Consider the following 19,211-nt stretch of genomic DNA (forward strand, 5'->3'; position numbering starts at 1 on the left):
TAGTTGTGTGAAAAAAATTGTTTTAAAATTTCATCGTTTGAGTATTCGATCCAATATCTAGGACTTAATCGCGTAAAGCGAATACTTTGTGGTTGATTGTGTAATGGTCAAATTATGAATGTTTAATTTTAGGGAGTGGTTAAGTTGCAATTGTGCCATTTAGTTTAGTGTGGGACAACATTAGCTATATAAAACAATTATATTAATTGATATTTATATGGCATATTAGTTAATGGTTAAATAAATGTATTTATATTAAAATAAAATACAAAGCCACTTTGCATGTTCATCTTCAAGCCGTGATTAACAAAGAAAAAAAAGAGAAAAAGAAACAAGCTTCATATATTCGGTCATTTCCCAAGCAAATTAAGGTGAGTTTTCAACTTAGTTTTCATTAAATTTTGTGATTTTGAGTTGGTTGTTAAGTTACATTTAAAGCCCAAGTGTTAATTTTTGAATTGATAGCTATATGTTCATTCGACCATGAAGGGATGTTGTTAGATTTTGTTTTAGAAGTTAGAAATTTAAAGTATGTGTGGTGGATGAACGTCTTTTAGGTTGTGATTTTAATTGCTTTTGTGATTTAAGTCTAAATTGTGAATTATTTTGTTTTAAAGGGGTTAATGTAAAAATTTTGTAATTATATGATTTTATTTGTTTAGTAAGTTAAATGGATAAATTGATTAAATGAGTTCAAATTATCTTTAAATTAAGCTCAAGATCAAAAGAGGCCTAACTCGGATCGGGGAAAAGTGAGGCTAACTGAGTAGCCAAAACAATCGTACGAAATTATCGAGGTAAGTTCTTAAGTCACAAAATGAACTTGATTATAAGCAGAAATTAATTTAATTGTTGAATCGAAAAATATGATGTCATATAAGCAAATGCCGGATGAAGATTGAAGGATAATTTGTTCAAGTGATAGTTTTATAAGTTGTTGATTGTGGCTTAAATCTTTGAACTTTTTGTCTATGTTAATTATGTTAGCCGAATATATAAGACATTAAGGAAACATATTGGTTGTGGTTCATTGATGTTTTTGGGGTATTTAAGAGTAGCAAAATTTGCATGAACAAATGAGTAATATAAAGTGATATCTAAGTGTTTGTATGAATTATATGTTTGAGCTATAGGCCTATGGCCGGTGAAAAATAAATTAGGATAATGGCCTAATAAGTTACTACTATGGAATGTATTTGGGCTTATGCCTAGCAAGCATATTGCTGGTGAACATATGTCAGACTTTGGTCTAATAGGCCTTGTGCCGGTGTGAGATTCAGGTTTATACCTAGCAGGTTGATGCCGGTGAATTAAATTCAATTTGATAAGGAATTTAAATAAGTAAAAATTCGACCCTATGGTTTTATATATGTTCGGTCACATTGTAGTTTATAAAAGGTGTTACTTTGGATATGGATCATTTAGTCATGATGATATGAAAAATGTGATGTTTATTTGAATTCGTATATTTGCTCGTATAGGTGAAAATCTATATGTGATGCAAAAGTCTTTCTTCTTAATATTTGGCTATTTATGTGTATGCAAAAGGTGACATAGCGTAAGTATTGACAAATTTAGGAGTTGAATATTTGAATATAGATGCATAAGGGAGTGATTTGTTAAGCTATCTTTCGAATTGATGGAAAATAGTTATAAATTATAAAAATATTTGGCCAATTGAGGTATATGCATAATCTACGAAATGAAGTTATGTGTTATAAGAGATATTCGTTAATAGTATAGTTTTGAGGATAATTAAGTTTAGTATTGAGATATGTGACTTGTGACATTTGTTCTATTTAAATTATGTGAGTTGTTTATTCGATATTATATTGATTATAGAGTTGGACTTCGAACTAAGATTCTAGATGCAAGATCGAATTGGGTAAATGAATGGAAATCACATTCGGCAAGGACATAACAATTTCTAATAATCCAATTTTGATTTTTATATCTATCATTTATTCAAATTTAGTACAAAACATAGCTTAAGGACTTACTAAGCATATGAAATGCTTACTTTAAATTTTATGTTTCTCTGTTTTATAGATTCTTGAAATCAGTTGAAAGCTCGGGAATCGTCAGCATCTCGTCACACTATCGACTAATTTGGTATTTTATGTTTTAAGCTAAACTTATGGCATGTATAGGATGAATAACATTTTGAGATGTTATATTTTGTTCCAGTACTTGTAAAAGCCATACGAATATGGCTTGTCTATTTAGTTAAATGCGATTTCAGGTTTTGATCACTTTTATGGATGTTATAATTTTGGAGTTGGATGTTTAATCTATGTCTTATTTTTAAAATGAGAATTTAATTATACATGTTCTTATGTATTTAGCCGGATAGATGGTTAATTGAATAGGTTTTGGTTGCGTATCTCGTTACTTTAGATTTAGTTGGTGTATTAATGCAATAGTTAAAACTAGTTGCAATGCATTATGCATATATGTTATTTGTAGTGTAGTTATACAAGATGAATTATGTTTGATACTTTGATATATATATATATGAAATGATTATGTGTATAGAATGATTGAATATAGATGAAATGAACCTTAGTATTCAGCACTAATTGCATTCGGCTAAACTTGTGTAATTGATCCAAATGATAAATTTGATTAAGTGGTTTTTCAAACAGATGCTTTTATAGGTAAAAGAGTTAGAGAAGGTTATATTTCTATTAAATGAGTTCTTATGGTGGCTTTTAAGTTGTGAACTATTCAGTAATACCTTGTAACCCTTCTGGCGAAGGTTACGGGTTCAGGTGTTACATTTTAGGTCCTACTGCTACTGTTACTGAGATGGGCTTTGGCCCAAATTGTGTTTACTCTGACTGAATGCTTTTAAGGGATTTCACACTGAGTTTTCGTAAACTCACCCATCCGTTAACTGTGCAGGTAATCCCCAGGCTTAGACGGATCGATGTGACGGAGGACTCAGTGGTGGCCACTGACGTAGTTATCTTTTAATATTACAATTAAGATTTTATTTTGGGTTTTTAATTATGTACTAAGGCCTCTTTAAGTTTTATTTTACTTTGGGAATTTATTTACTTGATTATTATCTGTTACTGATAGGATCCGGATTTCCAAGAAAATATTAACAAATGTTTTCTAAAATAGCACGTTTACACAACATATTTTGAGAGTTTCCGCAATAAACACTGTTTTAAAGTGTAATATCAATGTAATATGATTAGTATTTTGCTAAAACAATTTGAGTTTTCACAATGAACATACATTCTATATTTTTGTTAAGAACCCAAAGAAGTTTTAATGTGAAACTGATTTTTCTGAGAAGTTAGGTTTTGAAAAAAAACACTTCAATGTGACATTGCAAATTTGGCCATAACGTCTAGGCCGGGTTTGAGGTGTTACATAAAAAATCCTTACTTCTCTTTTTCTCAATTTTATGAACATAGTGTGATGAAGAAGCTTACCAGCTCACTAGATTCTTTACTTTCTAGACTTGATCTCATGATCACTGCCCCATGCAAAACTTTCCTCAACTTTCTCTTCTTCATAGAAACTAAAGAAGATGATGGAGAAGGGGAGAAAATAAAATAGAAATGAGAAAGATTTTTCCTGTAAAATAATCTTTTTTACACATATATATCTTTTTTAGCATGGTCTCCATAGTTATATATAAACCATCCATTGCTAATCATTTGGTTTCTTGATAAGAAACCAGGCAGCTCCAATTTAACTGAACCAAAATTGAGACTCAATTATTTACCATTCAGCCACTAAAATTTCTAGATTTTTCAATAGAGTTTGTCAAACCCACAGTTTCTTTAAATTAACTCTGTATTCCTCCTAAATTCTAGACTTTAATGGTAATTGAGTATGACAAGTTTATATCAAGGCTATGTTATACAAAAATAATGTAAAATGGAAGGGAGATATGATTAATGCAAATGGAGATTGAAAGTTGAGAATTATTTATAGTAGTTGTGATTGTGGCTCACATCATTTTCTAGTTTTACGTCCAATAACGACTTAAATACCTTTTATGAATCAAGGATCAACTCCCATATAGTTTTCTTACAAATTGGAAAAGAAAGTATTTTATCGTCAAATCCCCAAGATGATTCCATTCATATTGGAATTGATATTATAAATCAAGAACTTCATTTTGCACAACTCTACTAAGATAGGTCTCAAGAGAAATTTAGATATATCCAAAATTCTCCTTACAAAATTTGTCCTTAATGAAGTTTATTTTATCTTCTCGATTTATAGATGTCATCCCAATAGAATGACATTTACCATTACAAATCCATCTAGCACACTTGTGACAAATCACTCCAAGGCACTTTGCTCTATGCTTTCTTGCATAACTACTCTTACTTATACTAGGGTAAATGCAAAAAAGGAATATATTCCTCATATTGTACCTTTCCTTCAATGATCAATCGTATGTCTATAGGTATGTCCTTATTCATGAGCATACTTAATCTTTCACACCTGACCTTGTAAAGCTTCACTACCATATTTCTAGGGAGACAAGAAAATTGTTTATGCAACTTTGAAACAACATTATTTATTTTGAAAACAAAGAAAGTTTGAGAAAAAGATTAGAGTACTTTGAAAGAAAAGAAAATGAGATGAGAGAGAAAAGTATATAGTATCAGTTTTATGGGTAGCAGATGCGACTGACTATAAATTCATGAAGTATTTTTATCTGCCATTTATAATAATAGTAACAATAAGATTTATAATAATGAAATCCTAATTAGAAAAGTATATATCTAACATTCTTGAAACAAGGATTGGAAAGACAAAGAATTTCATCTTGAGCAAATTGATTTTCTAGGAATAACTTGAGTCTCTATCCATTTACCTTGAATACATTTGTAACACCCTAAACCCGGGCTAGATGTTATGGCCGAATCTGACATGTCACATCGAAGTGTTTTTCAAAAATTGATCTTTTAGGTAAAAATATGTTACTGAATTTAAACCCTTTTATTACTATTTAACAAAAGTTCTCGTCAAAACGTTTACCTTATTAATCATCAGTGTTATACTAAATTGATTTAAAAACGCGAAAGCTTTTTAAGTCGATGAAGTTTAAAACGTGTGTTTTAGAAAACAGTAATTGTTTTAAACAAACTTGTCTTTACCTAGAATAGCAGTTTAAAAATATAAAATCCAAAGCCCAATTAAAAATTAAAACCCACGAACGACCTTATTACAAAATTAAAAACCCAAAAGTGAAATCTAAATTAAATAAAGTCAAAGGTAGAACATCAGCTATCGTGTGGCCACCTCCGAGTTCCTTGCGGCTCCAAACCGTCTAAGGCTGAGGATTACCTGTACAGTTAAAAGAAAGGGTGAGTTTACGAAAACTCAGTGTGTAATCCCAATACTAAACAAACAGTGAATAACACAGTCTGGGCCTAAGCCTAGGTCAGTAACAGTCTGGGCCTAAGCTTTATTCAATATGAGTACAGTCTGGGCCTTAGCCCTATACAGTAACAATGTGGGCCTAAGCCTAAATGCAGTATCAGTACAGTGTAATGCAATTATGCACCCCACCCAAATCCAACCAGCATTCCACCCGTACCAACCAACACACCATGTAGGGATATAAATCGACCCACCCACCCAGCACACCAATATCGCAACAAAGCTGCCAGTAATAATAATGCAGCATAGCTGCTAGAAACAGTAAATGTGGCAAAGCCACCAGTATCAGTAATTGTGGCATCGCCACCAATAACAGTGAATATGACATAATCACCAGTACAGTACTTCCATATGAAAATGCAAACGCCATGCAGTATGTCATGTCATGAATATTACGTGTATGCAAAGTCATGCTCAGTACAATCATATATGTAGATCATAAGCACATCAGTCATACGGAACATAACGGCATAATCATTATTTTATCATACAAGGGTATTATGGTCATTTTACCCTACAGGGGCATTACAGTCATTTTACCCTACAGGGGCATTACAGTCATTTCACCATACAGGGGTATTTCAGTAATTTTGTAAACTAGGGGTATTTCGATAATTTCACAAACTGGGGTATTAATGACCCAACCGACGGTTCATTGTCACCTCGAGCGACCTAAGTAACCTAAACAGACATAACGGTGCAAGTGGGCCTAAGGCCTATTATTTGGCCCAAGTGAACCCACATGCTTGTGTGGCCCATTTAGCCCAAATTTAGCTACGGCTATGTGTACACCATAGCCCGGTTCATTAATAGTCACTTACTGCAGATTTTATCCGTGTGGGCCCACAAGCCCATTGGGCCCACACAGCCCATTTCGGCCCATCGAGGCCCAAAACAACCTAAGTCTTGTATGCGACATGACAAGTCTATCTATTTCCCGCTTAACAGTGAAATTTACCCACTCGGGCCCACGGGCCCATTGGGCCCATATGACCCATTTCACCCAGAACTATTCACGACTGTACGAACAACGCAGCCTAGTCCAAAACTTACCACATAACATACATTTTATCCGTGTGGGCCCACAAGCTCATTGGGCCTGCATGGCCTAGACTAGCCCAACGAGGCCCAGAACGGCCTATGCCATGTACGCGACATGACAAGCCCAACCATATCCCACCTAACAGTTGATTTGACACAAGCGAGCCCAAGGGCCCATTGGGCCTATTCGACCCATTTCGTGGCCCAAGTGGCCCACTACGGCCTAAGCCCACGAATTCGCTCATGGTGGACTTCCTCGTCGTACGCCCAGATTCCTGAGCTCGGTTCACCACACGCGCGATCGCACGTTCGAGTGGCATTATACGTCATATTTCTGGCTTTTTGGCATTTTGCCAATCTATAGTCATAGCAGAGTAAACAACCCACACATTTTTGGCTTTTGTCGTTTTACAGCAAAATGGGGGTGTGATACACAACTGATTGCGAAAAGTGAGTAACCCAGAAGAACTCCAACCTACATTCAAACAAGGCATTCGATTAATCGATTGATAATAGGGTTAACACCCACTCTTAGTACAAAACCTAAAATATCAATAGCACTTGCCTTGATCGAACAGATGTGGCTTAGCCCACTTAGACCGCTGGCTAAGACTGACCACACGCTTCTTGTTGAATATCTGTATTACAACCTACTCTTGTTAACCATTACCATAAGCGTAAAATAACTTTAACCAAGCAAGTAACAACTTACCGAAATGCGGAGTCCAGATTAGAAGAAAAGAACAATCGGCCACACTCAGACAAAAGCTGAAAGTTCAGAGAATGATAGAGGCAAAATGGAATAATTGCACCCTAACAGAAAATGGCATCACAGGAAGAGGTTAGGTGCAAGACTAATAGATAAAGAGGATAAAAGAGAAAAGAGAACATAATCAACTAGTTGTATTACCACTTATGTCGTCAGAAAGCATAGAAACAATGGTATAGAGGGGAAAGAATGAGTAATATTAACAATATGGAAAAGAGAAAGGATCCGTTAATACAGAAAGAATTGAAGGAGAGGGAAATAAGAGAAGAGAAGAGGAGAGCAATTGGTAGTAGAGTAAGAAGTTGTCAAAAGAACTGAGAGGTAGTAAGCCAGGTCTTTCGGTCAAAAAGGAAAACCAAAAGAGAGAAGGAGAAGAGAAAGCAATCGGTCAACCAAAGGAATTTTAGAGAAAAACAAACCAATTCGGGAATAGACCAAAATGAGTAAAAGCCCGAAGATTTCTGCACCAATGAATGAAAGAAATGAACGAAAATGCCAGAGTCAATAACCGAAAGTGAGAAGAAAGGAATCACTAGCCTTTAGCCGAATTTTTGAGTGCCTAAAGTTCAATTTCAGCACAACTCTTCCACTCCATTCAAATTCATTGATTTTCTCCATAATTTCCTCCTAAAAATCCTCCTTTATCTCCTCCATAGTCCACTCCTTGACTAGTTCAAACTTCCCTCAACAAAGTTTCAACCAACCTCTGCTTCTCACCTGGAAAGAAAGCAAAATAAATACCCTTCTCACCTTGCCACGACTTGAACCTTAGACCTTAAGAGAACTCCACACTCCACCTACCACTGCACCACAAGTTCTTTTTGTGACATATTTTACCTACAAATATTCATAAGGCCTACAAGCTAAAGCTAAGTTTCACTTAAGGGGAAAAACTAAAATTTTTGCAAAAGCCCAGACTTGAACCCAAGCTTCTCAAACACTACCAAACACACCCAAATCACTTAGCCAATAAAGCAAACATGAAATTTGTGCCACTTTCCTGCTTAACTAAAATATTTATGAGCAGTCTCCTAACCGCTCCCATGCTCAAAGCCCAATACTTCTGGGCCCAATTTCGGGGCGTTACAAAATTACCATTCTTTGGATTCAATGTCGATTGCCCCATAAGGGTACACATGCTTTATAACAAATGGACCAATTCACTTTGATCTTAGTTTTTCAGGGAATAAGTGAAGTTGAAAATTATAGAGCAAAACCTTTTGTCCAACATCAAATGTTTTTGTTAACACCATATTGTCATGAAAACCTTTGGTTCTTTCTTTATTAATTTTTGAATTCTCATAAGATCATTTTAAGTTCTTCTAGTTCATTAATTTGAAACTTTTGTAACTTAGAAGTATCATCAAGATTGGAGTTAAACATTTTAACGACTCAATATGCCTTATGTTCAAGCTCTACAAGTAAATGACAAGGTTTTCCATAAACTAATCAATCGGGAGATGACCAATGATGTTTTTATAGCAGTTGAGTAAGCCCATAATGCATCATTAAGTCTTAGGGACCAATCTTTGCGATTTGGATTAACCGTCTTTCCTAAATGTTCTTAATCTCCTTATTTGCAAGTTCTACCTGTCCATTTTTCTGAGGGTGATAAGGGGTTGCAACTTTGTGTGTAATGACATATTTCTTCATTAATGATTCAAAAATTTTATTGCAAAAATGTTTGCCCCTATCACTTATAATAAATCAAGGAATCCCAAATTAACTTAAAATATTTTCTTTCAAAAACTTAATCACTATTTTGTAATCATTATTTCAACATGGAATTGCCTCTATCCATTTTAAAACAAAATCTATTGCAACAAAATGTAAAAGAAACCAACGATGATGCAAAATGTCCCATGAAGTCAATACCCCAACAGTAAAAAAAATTTATCACCAAAATTGGATTCAAAGGCACCAAGTTTTGTTTTGAAATGGATCCATATTTTTGGAAATTTTCACATAATTTGAAAAAATTATAAGCATCCTTGAATAAAGTTGACCAAGAAAATCCACATTGTAAATTTTTTGCAGTAGTTTTCTTAAATGAAAAATGACCACCACATGCCTCAAAATGACAAAAAGTAATGACACCATGTACCCCATTGTTAGGTATGCACCTTTGAAAATTTTGATCAGTGCAATATTTGAAAAAATACGGTTCATCCTAATAATTTTTTTTTACCTCAGAAAAATTTCATTTGATCTTGTAAACTCCACTGAGAAGGAAATTTTCTTATGGCAAGAAATTTAGCAATGTCAGCAAACATAACAGAGATATTTAAAAGTTGTTCATTAGCAAAACTATCATTAATTGGGGAAGTTTGAAAAGATTCATCACAAACAAGTCTTGACAAATGGTCAACCATAACATTTTCTACCCCTTTCTTATCTCGAATGGTGATGTCAAATTCTTGAAGAAGAAGAATCCACCAAATCAACATGTGTTTGGCATCCTTTTTGGAGAAAATATATTTTAAAGCTGCATGATCACCACAGACAACAATGGATGATCCAACAAGGTAAGATCTGAATTTTTCAAATGCAAAAAACTATTACTAGTAATTCTTTTTCAGTAGTAGAATAATTCATTTGAGCACTATTTAAAGTTTTACTTGTGTAATAATTCATTTGAGTACACACTACTTCAAATGGTAAAGATCAATTACGGGGTTTCATAATAGGAGCAGAAGTGAGCATATTTTTAAGTTTTCCAAAAGCCATTTCACACTCTTCAGTCCATTCAAACATATTATCTTTTAATAAGAGATTACATAAAGGCCTAGAGATAGCACTAAAAGTTTTGATAAAACCTTTTCTAAATTTGATAAGCGGTCATAAAATGAATTACCAAAAACAGAAAAGTCATCCATGAAAACTTATAAAATGCATTCAACCATATCAATGAAAATACTAAGCATGCATATTTGAAACATGGTTGGTGCATTACATAATCCAAAAGGCATCATTCAATATGAAAAAGTGCCAAAAGGACATGTGAAAGTGGTTTTCTCTTGAACTCAAGTGCAATTGCAATTTGGTTATACTCAGAATATTCATCTAGAAAACAATCAAATTCATGTGCTACAATTCTTTCTAGGATCTAGTCCACGAAAGGTAAAGGAAAATGATCTTTTCTAGCCAGTAAATTAAGTTTCCTATAGTCAATGCACATGCACTAACCAATAACAATCCTGGTTGGGATCAATTCATTATTTCATTTTTGACTATAATAACTCCAGATTTCTTGGGTAGGACTTACTCATTTATTGTAAGAAATAGGACAAATGATTCCAATATCCAATAGTTCAATGACTTCATTTCTCACCACTTCTTTCAAATTAGGATTAAGCCTTCGTTGCATTTTTCTAGAGGCTTTATCAATTTCCTTTAAATAAATTTTATGTATGCAAATGAATGGGCTAATTTCTTTTATGTCAGCTATATTCCATCTTAATGCATTTTTATGCAATTTAAAAATTTTCAGTAACTTATCTTCTTGGTGTGCATCAAGTTTTGAGGAAATTATGACTGGGAAATTTTCATTCTCACTTAAAAATGGATATTTCAAATCACATGGTACTTATTTCAAATCAAGCTTAGTTGGTTGATCAACTGATGGTACTGAAACATCTATAGTCACTGGAAGTTCTTCAAACTTTTGTCTCCAGTAAAAATTCTTATCTTGTCCCTGAAAAGAATTTAACACAGGATCAATTGTTCCGTCATCACTTTCAAATTTAGTTAAATAATTTTCCAAAGGATTGAGTAATTTGAAATTGGTGAACTATTCATGGATAAGTTGTTCAAGAAAGTCCATTTCATGTACATCAAAATCTTCAGCAGGTTGCTTACAAATATTAAAAACATTCAATTCTAATATCATGTTTCCGAAAGACAAGTTTAGAACACCATTCCTACAATTAATTAAATCATTAGATGTTGCAGGAAATGGATGACCTAAAATAACATGAATTTTTACATTAGAATCTGAGACAGGACGTGTGTCCAAAACAATAAAATCAATTGGAAAATAAAAAATTTTCAAGTTGAACCAACACATCATCTACTACCTCTTGAGGAATTTTGATAGACTGGTCAACTAATTGAAGTGTGACTGATGTTGGCTTAAGTTAACTCAAACCTAACTATCGACAAACGGAGAAAGGAAAATGATTAGCACTAGCACCAAGATCAAGCAAAGCACGCTCTATTCTAGTGTTCAATGATGCAAGAAATTTTAGGGCATTCAGAGTCTTTATATTTAGATGTAGTGATATGTTGAATGATTGAACTCAGATACTCAACTAAAAAGGCTTTCTTTTGTATATTATGTTTCCTCTTAAATATACACATATATTTCAAAAACTTAGCATAAGACAGAAATTGTTTAATCACATCCAACAAAGGAATATTAATATTAACTTGTTTGAAATTTTCTAAAATTTTAGCATTTTTATCCAGATTCCTTATTGGTTGCAATCTTTGAGGGAAAGGAGTAGAAATCCCACATTTTTCTTTGTCTAGGTTGTCAAAACTTTTAGGTTTACTATTGTCCTCACTATTACTTTGCGGAGTGATAGAAGGTTCTTGGGCTTTGGAAGGAATGCTCTTGTCAATGACATGTCCACTTCAAAGAGTTATGATAGAGTTCACATCTTATTTTTGAATTTAGTTGGAACAATAAACATGACATTAAATAGAAAGATTAGGTTAAGGTTGAGCAGGAACCTTACCTCTTCCTTGAATACGCAACTAGTCTATCAACATAGAAAGTGTGCTCTTGATTTCATTAATATCTTGTGAAGTCTAATTGTTGACATTTGTTTGTGTCTGCATGAATTCTTGCAATGTCTCCTGTAAAATTTTGACATGCGGAGCTAGATGGGTCATGTGGTTGATAGGTTTTTAAGAGTGGGGGAAGCAAGCGAGATTATCATCCTACCAGCTAAAGTTAGAATGGTTTCTTTATTGAGGGTTGTAAGTGTTTGAGTATGGAAAATGAATGAGTTTTTTGGATGTTTCCACAACAATCGCTTTATCATGCAACATTTCTTTAAAAAGTGAAATGTTTGGACATTCAACAGTAGAATGTCCCATGATTTTTCAAATACCACAAATTTCTTCAGTTTTTACTGATTTAACTTCTTGTACTTTCCTAACCTCCATGGCTTCAACTTTTCTAGTTAAACTAGCCATCTTAGCATTTAGATTATTGTCACATCCCAAAAATCAGAGGTTAGTAGAATTGGGTTTGTGAACTGGGAGAGAGGTCACACCCTAATTATTGCTGGGTTGTTGGTTACTGGGTTGTTGGTTAATTGTTGCTGAACTTGTCCTTGAAACCCAAGTTCAAATTCTTCCCTTGCACCATTTTTATTATTTTACAAATTTTGTTTCAAACTTATAACATCCCAAATTTTTGGTTTAAAGTTGCATTATTTTATAGCCAATAAATCATCATTCCAACCATTAAATTGTTTTGTTTGGCTATCCAAATATCCCTCCTTATGCCGCCTCAGATCTGTCTTTTTTGTCGCCACAAGTGGTATTGTCACCCCTTTAGAACACCACTATTTTGGGACTGTCGTTTCTCTTTAGTTGTTGCCGCTAATATTGTATGTTATTGGATTTTTCCCTCTATTTGGATTTAATTTAGACTTTTCTTATTGAGTAATTAACTAAGACATTCTTCCAACAACTCAGATCTGGGAAATCGATACTGCAAAGTGCAAACTTTATGCGAGATCTTGCACTGTTTCGCTTTGTTAATTATTTATGCTTTGGTCTATTGCTTTCAATTCTGAATGGGAGTCTTTGGTTCCTGATTTTTGGGTATGAATTATGTTTAAGTTTTAATTTAAACATCCCAGATCAATAGCGACTACAGATCTCATTCGCACTCACGTTTCGTATAAAAAAAGTGTAAGTCTGCTTGATAATTCAAATATGAAAATTTGTGCTTGTAACACTTCTTAGGCCGAACCCCTTTTGGATGTTTCAAGACTGGTTATTAATTCTATATTATCGTATTAATTGCTAATTTTGGATATAGGCTCATCTAAGGCTTAGGAGCGGAAGTGCGGAATTTATGGTTTAATGCTACGATTTGCGAAATTATGGTGTGGGTTCTAACTTCCTAAATTAATCGTTAAATTAGTATCTTTATTATTTAATGTGGTAATTAAGCTTGCTATTCAGGCTTGGTTAAATTACTAAGTAATTTAAAAGTGGTCGAATGAGGTACTTTTCGAGCCCTAACAAATAGTGTGAATGCAAAACTGATTGTTTCGTAATGATATGTTATAGCATGACTAGTTGATTATTAAATGTTATTGGTTGTTTGTATAGCATGTATTATTATGGAATGAAAGTTTGAATGTCTGAATTGTATGCTTGAGTATGATGCCAAGGAATGAATTAATTGAAAGTTGTTACACATGCATTGGAAAGTTTCTTTAGTAGCATGATAAATTACTGTTGAAATTATTATAATATTGAAACGTGATAAAGCTTCATTGAATTGATTATGAAATCAAACGCATGGTAAGTATATCCATAGAATTGAAATGAATGATATAATGCAAGCGGGTAAAACATGCCACTGAATTGGAATTGAAGTGGAAGCATGTGAAGCATGCCACTGTATAGAATTTGAAATGTAAGCATGTATTTAATGTTCCTTATATGTCATAATTCATGTCCATTGTAACAGTCCATTTTTCAGTGGTGTCGGAAACAGTGGCTTCGGGGCCACAACTCGATGAGGGAGTCCGTAAATATTATTATTTAATATTTACGGGTCAAATGTTGTATTATATTAAATTTTGATCTAGTAATTTATGCTATTTGAACTAAAGTTTAAATGCAAGTGGTTTGTTTCAAAAGTCAAATGGTTTTGGAAAATGAGGTATCGAGACCTCGTTTCTATAAACCGAGTCCATAGATATTTTTATTAAATATTTATGGAGTTACTATATAGGTGTATTGATGTTTGGACAAAAAATTTTAACATATGGATAGTTAATTAATTGAAAAGGACTAAATTGTAAAAGCTACAAAATTTAAATCCTATTAATTAAATGCATCAAATAGCTATGAAAAGGTGATTTGGTGGACTTAAATGGTAAATATACCATACCATAGTTAGTGGACGGTTGGTGGCAACATCTTTTGCTAAATTATATGTTATATTTCAATAAAGTTAAAATAAAGGCTATCTTAAAAATAAAATAAACAAAGCAAAACATTTTTTTTTCTCTTTATGTTCATCTTCTACAGCCGAATAAACACCATTTTGAAACCATGGAGTTCGGCCAAGTTCTTTTCCATGCATGGGTGGGAGTTTGAGGTCTATTTTTCATGATTTTTATGTTTTTATTATTGTTTTAGCTCAATCTAGCTAATTCGGCGGTTAATTTGATTTTTTTTAAAAATTTTAGAGATTTACCATGAATGGTTTAAGTTTTTTAGTGGATTTAATTGACAGATTATTAATTTTAATTGTTAAATAGAAGTATTTTGCTAAGTAATTTTTAGTAATTTCAATGTTAAAGGATTAATTTGTTAAAAGAGTAAAATTCATGGGTTTTAATGTGAAATTTTGTTGAATTCAGGCTGTTTAAAAATCCTATAAAAATCAGCTAACATAGATTTTAGCTAAAAATGGTAAATTTGCAAGTTTTGAGTTTAAGGACTAAATTGTATAAAATGTAAAATGTTGGGGTAATTTAATAAAATGATGATGGAAGGACTTAATTGAATATAATTAATTATTTAAGTGTTGGAATTGTATTAATTGAATGAAAAATATTATTTAAATCAAGAAACACTATGATTGAATTTAAATGGAGGAAAAAGCTAAGGTTTTGGACTAAACTGTCGACTCCATTTTAGCAACCGTTCTAATCGAGGTAAGTTCATAGTCCTTAAATTTGAACTTTATTTATTTAATTAGTTTGATTATCCATTAATTTGGTAATCAATAATATGTATTTGAATGATTAGTATTTTAAATGTAATGTTATGGAAATATGTATATATATATGAAAATGGTTATGGAGTGGATTATAGAAATTCAATATAGAAGATTAATGTAAAGGATTTAAATTATGAATTGAAGAATTGTGAAATGATATAATTATGTATGTATTTGTCGATTTATTTAACTAGTGTTGGGGGCAACTCATTGTTGGTAAATTCAACTAGTGCTAGGCACACATTTGATATCGTCGGTTTACCCAACTAGTGTGGGGCGCAACTCATTATCGGTACATTCAACTAGTGCTGGGCACACATTTGATATCGTTAGTTTACTTGACTAGTGCTAGGCGCAACTCATTGTCGGTTTATTCAACTAGTGCTGAGCACACTTTTGATATCATCAGTTTATCCGATTAGCACTGGGAGCAAAACTTTTTTATGGTTTATCCGTCAGGCACTGGGTGCCAATAACAAGTTGATCTATGTTGATGATGTATAAATGATCCACTGAAGAAGGTTGAAAAGGAGGTATTTGAAAATGATATCAATGAGAAGGTCAGTATCTAATCCTTCAATTGTTCATTATTCAGGTAACATGTTTCGGGTGAGATATGTGTCACAAGTAGGAATATGAGATGAATGTTTGACTAGTATAGTTTGGTGATGAATATATATGCATTGTTGTAATTATATGTTTCATGAGTCTTTAAATATGTTAATTAGTTATATTTGTGGTGGGTTTAGACAGTAAAATGGATATATGAGTATTTTCTAAGTATTCGATGTTATTTCATTAGGTAGATCGGGTAATCAAAGATTAATGAAATGAATATGAATAAATGTATAGAAGGTTACATGGTTATAATTTGTAAATTGAAAATTAATGTTGTGAAGAATTGATATATGATTTGATGATGGTGAATTAAGTGTTGAATGGAATTTGGAAGGCAAAGCTTATTACGTATGTTCAAGATTGGTTGTATTTATATGTTTTATTGATTCATTTGCTAACCTTTGAAATGTGTGTGTATAGAAATGAAAGATGTGCAATTGGCATATAAATGAATTCATATTTGAATGGTTTAAATTTTGTATGTTCGATAAGACTAATTTCATGTTATGCGAGCTTACTAAGCTTAATGCTTATGTTAGTTATTTCATTTCTTTGTAGGTCATTGAAAAGCTCAATCAGCTGGGAACATCGTCAGAGCACGATCATACTATCCATCGAGCTGTTTTGGTGGTTTTTGAATGTTTTAACCTATGTGTAACACCCCTAACCCGTATCCATCACCGGAATGGGTTACGAGGCATTACCAATCATAAAACAATTCAGAACAAACTTTCATTACAAGTTAGTCATATAATATTTTATTGTTATTATTATTTTTTAAAACAACCAAACTAACACGTTTTGTTATTCCATATATCTTGTTAACTTAATATAAACATATAACCATAAAAATCAAATGCTTAAATTAGAACCCACTATACTTCGTTTCATAAGTACATTACCAAACATTCCACACATATATATGTCTAAGTATAATATACATATCAAAATAACCGAATCAATAAATTACTCAAGAACCAATTAAATATGATCATATTATTTTGACCCAACCGAACATATATGCATCATACATATATAACTCATTTTACTCTCCTTTTTTTTTGGTCAATATAAAATTCGTTATTCATTTAGTCATTTATTTCAATGTATTACTCGAATATAAACTTACCTAATAATCATACTAAATTCAAGATTACATCTACTTCATTTAACCCTATCATTTCATATATATATCCTATCACGAAAATAAAATTTATTAACATATAAATTAACCATAATTTATGTCTCTAAACAATCATCATTCAACTCACTTCCAAAACACTTGACCAATCATCTATATATATACTGTCGAAACCATTTTTAAATCGAGTTTTGGAAAATGGGAATGGACTTTAAGAAAAACGAAAATGGGAGTCGCCACCAATCTTTTAGGTGTGATTGGATCACCTTATAAAATGTTTTGTTTTAAAACATTAATTTTGGTCTACGAAATCAAGAGTTCGGGAGTCGGTTACGAATGAGGAAGGGTTAGCACCCTCGTAACGCCCAAAAATTGGTACCTAATTAACTTTCAAATGTCTTTAATGTCGGAAGTTTAAAAATTTTAAGATACAATCCTCTTTAGAATATTTTAATTTTGAAAATTAGAGTTCACTTGTATCAAATGAATCAAAATATTACATCCAATAAGTTAGGAAGTAAGATTTTTAAGACATTCGAAGCTAAGCTAGCCCTTTTTGAAAATCCCTATCTCGAAATGACAAAACGCCATATCCAGTAAGTTAGGACACAACACTTTGAAATTCCAAGACAGTTGCTCGTATTTTGAAAACCTTAAAAACTTAGAAGGGTGCTTGACTATTCGAACTCAACGAGAAAAGTCGCAACCCAGTAAGTTAGGGCTTTCTCGAAGTTTCCAAACATCAAAACATTGCCTCACTTTTAAAATTCTTTTTTTTGAATTAAGTGAAATATATCTTTTGGTTTTAAAAATAATGATGTGTTTTGTATATCACAAGAAATTAAATAAATCTAATTACAATATACATGTTTTATCATTTCATGCAAATCTAGTATAGAAAATAGTAATAATGGCATAAATTACACAATATACATTATCATTTTATGCATATATCATCATAAACAACATAAATGTTCATGCATTATTATTCAATGTAAACACCATATAATGCAGAATAAATACAACAAATATAAATTGCAATATACATATATGATAATGTCTTATGCAAATCACCATAAATAATTAATTTCATGCTAATATACAAAATAAATGATATGTAACATTTAACCAACTAAACAATACCAAAATAAGAGAGAACCAAAGATAAATAAGTAAATTAAAATGTATAGAAGTTAAATAGAAATAAGATATTTAGAAATATGTTGAATAATATAATAATGATAAAAGAGAACCCCTTCCCTTTTTTAAAAAAATGATACATACATATAAATTATATTATAGGGTATAATAACTATATATAAAAATGTACTAAGCATTAATATTACATTTATTTATAAAATTTTAAAAATGTATATTAATAAATAATAAAATAATGTATACTTTATAATAAAATAAAGGTAATGTAAAGAAGTATAGTATAATATATATTGTGTATAATATAATTTACAAATAAAAATATATAGTAATATAAATTATATAATATAATATAAAAATATATAATATATAAAAAAATATTATGATAGATAGTAAAATATAATATGTAATAAAAATTCATAAATAAATATAATGAAATATAATATAAAATATGTATACTAATAATAATAATGTAACAAATATTTTACATATAAAAATATAATGAAATAAATAATATAATAAAGAGATATAACATATAATAAAATTTATATATAATGTTACAAATAATATAAATAAAACAATATATTATTATATACATAACTAAGGTTTATTAAGATATATATAAAGTTTTTTAAATAAATTAAATTAAAGGTATATAGGGATTAAAATTAAATTTAATTAAGGAATTTAGGGTTAATAACAAATAAATAAAGAAAACTAGGCCAAATTGGAACACGGACTAAAGCCAAGGGACTCACTGGGAAATTTGCCCTAACCCCAAAACGACACCGTTTCCTCAAATTTAGTTTTAAAGCCACTGTGAGGACCTAATTGAATCAAAATTAAAATATTGGGGTTAAATTAAAAATAAATAAAATGAAATTATAAAGATTTAAAAATGTAGGAGGACCAATTGGGTAATTAACCCATTCTTTGAAAACACGCGGATCCTCCTCGGTTAATCGAGTCAACAAGCGGATCCTGGCACTGATACGACGTCGTTTTGGAGCTTATCGTTTTAAGCCAAACGACGTCGTTCAAGTAAGGTTATATAATCCAAATTTTGGCTCAAAAATCATTTTGAAACT

At 31.7% G+C, this 19,211-nt stretch overlaps 1 pseudogene; it reads right to left on the reverse strand.

Moving 5' to 3' along the window:
- Positions 1-4,030: 4,030 nt before the first annotated feature.
- Positions 4,031-12,430, reverse strand: LOC121228953 (uncharacterized; annotated as a pseudogene).
- Between the last annotated feature and the right edge of the window lie 6,781 nt (positions 12,431-19,211).

The sequence above is a fragment of the Gossypium hirsutum genome, chromosome A05, assembly GCF_007990345.1.
Source record: "Gossypium hirsutum isolate 1008001.06 chromosome A05, Gossypium_hirsutum_v2.1, whole genome shotgun sequence".
Taxonomy (NCBI): domain Eukaryota; kingdom Viridiplantae; phylum Streptophyta; class Magnoliopsida; order Malvales; family Malvaceae; genus Gossypium; species Gossypium hirsutum.